Below are 5,000 nucleotides of genomic sequence, written 5' to 3'. Positions count from 1 at the left end.
ACCCCACTCCACCCTCCCAACACCCGCTTCCTAGGTGGTGGAGTAGGGTACCCCACCCCCACATCATCATCCTGACCCTGTCATCCGGTTTCTTGTAGGGAAACTTTGATCACTCAGTACAACCAGACCCGTGAAAAAAAAAAAAAAAAATCAGCACCGCAACCACCACGCCAAGCACTGAAGCATATCGCACGCGCGTCCTCGCTGCAAAAGAATGGAGGGGTGGGAAGGTGGTGGTGGTGGTGGGGGGGGGGGGGTAGGGGGAGTGGCAGGGGCGGGGGGTGAGGTGGGGGAGGGTTACGGGAGAGAAAGGGGTGGGAGGTAGGAGGACGGCAGTGCCAAGTGTGAACATCCTCCTCCTCACCCCCCCCCCCCCTCTGCACCTCCCCCTCCCTCCCGACTCCCTCCCCCATCCACCGAACAGGACGCATAGGATCATCCGAGGTCAAAGGGGAACCAGTATTCCTGCCCCCTTCCCTCCCCACCCTAACCCCACCCACATCCCCACCCCTCATCCCAGTCATGACCTGACAAGTACAAATCCCAATATCTCTCTTCCCCCCCCCCCACCCCCCGGTCCCCCTACGAACCCCCGACCCCCTTGTCCCGTCCCCTCCCCACCCCCCCCTCTTCCAATGGTGGTGTGTGGATGTTGGTGGTGTTGGGTATTGGTTGTTAGTGGTGTCTGGTGTGTGTGTTGGCGGTAGTGGGTGTTGGTGGTGTAGGGGGTGTTAATGGTGTGAGGTGGTGGTGGTGGTGTCGGGTGTGGGGTTGTGAGAGTGCTGGTAAACCTAGATCTAGCTGGTATTACGGTAGACTGCTTGGCGGAACCGAGCACCTTTTTCTCTTCGTGACCGAGCTTAGCTCCTGATGCGATCGATTCGGTTTACACTTCTCAACGTCTGGGGTTTTTCCACGTTCTGTTCTGTTCTGTTCCCTCGCCCCCAGCTCCCCCGACAACCCCCCCCCCCCCCAGGTCCCCCCCCTCCCCCGCACTCTCCCCGCCCCCACCCCCCCCGCCCGCCCTCACTCCCTCGAGACCTCCTGTCCACAGTTCCATGGATTGATTGGACAACACACGCTGTTCGGGGGCACAGGGCTTTCTGCCACTCCTTTTGTTGTGTGTGTGTGTGTGTGTGTGTGTGTGTGTGTGTGTGTGTGCGTGTGAGCGCGCGCGCTGCCTGTCGTGTGTGTGTGTGTGTGTGTGTGTGTGCCTTGGAACCTTCGACAGGTTCGCTATGTGGAACGGTACACATCGATAATATCGATGCCAATTACACATGTCAGGAAACTGGTCCACAGTGTTTGTTGTTGTTGTTTTTTTGTGGGTTTTTTTTTCTTTTTTTAATGCAAATCGCTTAGTCATTTCCTTTATTTTTATTTACCTGAATGAACCCAAATGCCCGCCCCCTCTCTTCCACCTGCAAATCCCCTAACATTTGCTTTGAATTTCCGTTAGGTTTAGTAGGCGTTTTGGCACAACTGAAATGACTATAGAGAAACGAGCTTATAATCATACAAAATCGTTCCATTTATGTTAAAAAAAAAAACTGAAACGATGCAGTCTGACATTCTAGTTTGTTGTTCTGTCTCTACACTATCTTGCAATCTATCCTAAGCTGAAATAAAGACGTATATGACGCACAAGACAAGACAAGCAGGACATCTCATATTTTGTTGGCAGTGTGTGTGTGTGTGTGTGTGTGTGTGTGTGTGTGTGTGTGTTGGTGCACAGTATGTTGTACTTTCAATGGATCCTAAAATATCATGTATACATTATATTTAAACGCACCAGGCTCAACGTCCATGAGGGGTGAGCATCATTCTGGATCCTTGTTCTTCGATATAGCTGTGAACAACAGACTTTCTCTGCGAAACAATGGTCTATGAGCTTCATCTCTTCAGTCAGTTTCCTTGAATTTCTCTTTTTATCACAACAGATTTCTCTGTGTGAAATTCGGGCTGCTCTACCCAGGGAGAGTATGTCGTTACACTGAGAGCGCCACCCTTTTTTTGTTGTATTTTTTCCTGCGTGCAGTATTATTTGGTTTTCCTATCCAAGTGGATTTTTCTACAGAATTTTGCCAGGAACAACCCTTTTTGTTGCCGTGGGTTCTTTTACGTGCGCTAAGTGCATGCTGCACACGGGACCTCGGTTTATCGTCTCATCCAAATGACTAGCGTCCAGACCACCACTCAAGGTCTAGTGGAGGGGGAGAAAATATCGGCGGCTCAGATCCTCTCGCTTCCTAGGCGGACGCGTTACCTCTTGGCCATCACTTGCTTGTAGTCTGTGACCAGGACTTAAAAGTTATTCACCTCGTTTTTCGCATTCTGCCTATTTTTCATCAGCTCTATTCTGGCTTTGTCTTGTTCCAGGGCTTTCTAGGATTCTGTCGTTCCGATTACAGAAGATCCCAAACTTCCCTTCTCTTACAAAGACTTAATAACCTTGAATAAACAGCAGGATTTGTCAGAAACTGTCACACTTACTCCTTACATCTGATGACAGACCCCATGCTTTCAGACCGGCTTAACTCTCTCCATACGAGCGGCGAAAGAGACGACGTTAACAGCGTTTCATCCCAATTACCATCATCAAAATATTGCAAGCGGAACGCTCTTATACTGAAGAGGTGAATGTTGACAAAGAATACCACAGTTCCGACGACGGAAGCTAAAGGTTGGGTCATTCAGACACCCACTGGACATCCGAAGGGTCTGTGAAGAGGAGGAGAGAGGACTGGCCGTACTGAGTGAGTTAACTCTTTTTCACACTGCTCATTTCTGCCTACGATTGTACAACGATGGGATTCCAGACCGTGCCGGTGGCTGAAAGAACAGAGCAGAAGAAGATAAAAACGTTGTTGTGCCCCTTATTTGAGTTTGTCTCTTTTTTAGCATTATTTGTACTTGCATTTTTTTTTTTTTTTTTTTTCGAATGCGAATTTTTTTTTTTTTTTTTTTACATCGGGCACAGGCATCATTACAATTGCACTGGGTTTGGTGGGGTTGAGGACGAAGTAGTGGTGACAGTATCTTCATTGTACACTCCAATAATTATACAGCATCAAGTTACATACAACAAAAAGTCCCCAGGGGAGCTTATAAATTGTAACACATTCACTGCTACCGGTAATCAAAGCTTATTTCATTTTTGACTCACTTGTGTAAACAAAGTGAGTCCATGTTTTAACCCGGTGTTCGGTTGTCTGTCTGTGTGTGTGTGTGTGTGTGTCCGTGGTAAACTTTAACATTGACATTTTCTCTGCAAATACTTTGTCAGTTGACACCAAATTTGGCATAAAAATAGGACAAATTCAGTTCTTTCCAGTCATCTTGGTTAAAACAATATTGCACCTCTGGGATGGGCACAAAAAAAATAAAAAGAAGCCTAATTATATGCAAACTGCATTTACTGTTATATTTATATTTTTTGTATTCTCTAAACTTGGCACTTTGACCTCTTATTCTGACACAACAACAAGAGGAGTCATTATTATCATTTTTTGTTCAAACAGGAACTTCTTTTGCGAAGCATGGAATTTTTATTTATTTTGCAAACATTTTGGTGCAGATAGCAAAAAAAAAGGGGAAATTACTCTGTAATTAATGCTAGGGGACTTAATTTATCACAAGTCTTGAAGGCCTTGCCTCTCTTGTTTGTTTGGTGGTTTTTTTTGTTTGACAGTCTGACACAGACGCCCGTTTGCTCCGGTGGAGTGAATTCCGGCTTGGTGCTGTCTGATTGCGATTGAACCTGGCCTGGAAATCAACACCGATTAAACACTGACCACAGAAGACGGCAACAGAATTCAAGCACCGTTGGTTCCCAAAGGAAGCAAGATACCTCCGAATATCGTTCAGCTGTGCTGAAATCCCTTCCGTCTAAATCCCTTCCATCCAAATCCCTTCCTTCAATGGAGAGATAGGGGGAAAAAAAAAGTGGGGTATGGGGGGTGGGAAGGAAATCAGGCGTGTTGCAGTCAGTGTACAACCCTGTCGCCTGTTGACGTTGCAGCTTTCCGTAATCCTCGGCTCCTCGGGATGAGAGGGACAAATCACAGCTTTTCACCACCACTGCAATGCATTCAGTACCGCTCCCACTCCACCTCCATGCTGAAAATACCAACAGACTTCTATCACCTGCTCGTCAGGTCTGGCGACTGGGAAAATCTGAAACATACACTGTACAAGAAACGTCCATTTCCCTGAGTTTAAGCCCAGCTTTTGGCAGGGATTAGATCTCTTTGAGGAACACTTTGATACCAAGTTGAGAGAAACAGAAACAAGGGTGAGAAGGGAGGAATGAAAACAAGAAAGAGCAGCGTGGGCACGTAACGAGCACGTGGATATGTTGCAACATCAGCAGCTGTGCTTTCTGTCACGGACTACTAATTCGGTAAGGTTTTTGAACAAGGCGAAGCATGATGTGGAATGGAGCAAGGGCATGGACATGTTTTGTGGTACAACAGCTGGGTGCTCTCTCCCTCCCTCATTCATTCATGGAGTGTACTGTTGAAGTTTGCACAACAGGAAAAAAACAACAACTTTTCGCACACGAAGAGCTTCGTGCAATAAAACTTTATTTGCTTATTTTCCCTCGCGTAATTCATATTATTGGCTTTCACTTATTTGATGTCATCGCGTTCATCAAACATTTATTTCTAATCCTGTTCGCCTCGCCCCCCCCCCCCCATCCCCCACCCCCCGCCCCCTCCTGCACTCCCCCCTCCCCCGCACCCTCCATCCCCTCCTCCAACCTCTCCCCTCCCCTGCCAATGTGTTTCCTTCCCCTCACTTTCACCTCTATCCACCTCTACAGCTACATTAGCATCGGTAGGAAGATAAAACGTTTCGGTGTCCTTGAGGTCACCCGACCAGCCTTTGTACAGGTTGGGTAGCCTTGCTATACAGGTCAGTCGCCTAGGTAGCTTTCAGCAATAGTACCTGTCCCTATTAAACATTCAATGGACTCCTCCCGCTCGGCTCCCTTCAGA

General features: G+C 47.5%; 1 protein-coding gene across 1 annotated transcript in view; it reads right to left on the bottom strand.

The window, feature by feature from the left end:
* The window catches only part of LOC143285247 (uncharacterized), a 56,331-nt gene that overhangs the window by 6,123 nt on the left and 45,208 nt on the right, over positions 1-5,000 (bottom strand). The window lies entirely within an intron of this gene.

This window comes from Babylonia areolata, chromosome 8 (genome assembly GCF_041734735.1).
Source record: "Babylonia areolata isolate BAREFJ2019XMU chromosome 8, ASM4173473v1, whole genome shotgun sequence".
Classification (NCBI taxonomy): domain Eukaryota; kingdom Metazoa; phylum Mollusca; class Gastropoda; order Neogastropoda; family Buccinidae; genus Babylonia; species Babylonia areolata.
This window is presented reverse-complemented; position numbering and strand designations above follow the sequence as displayed.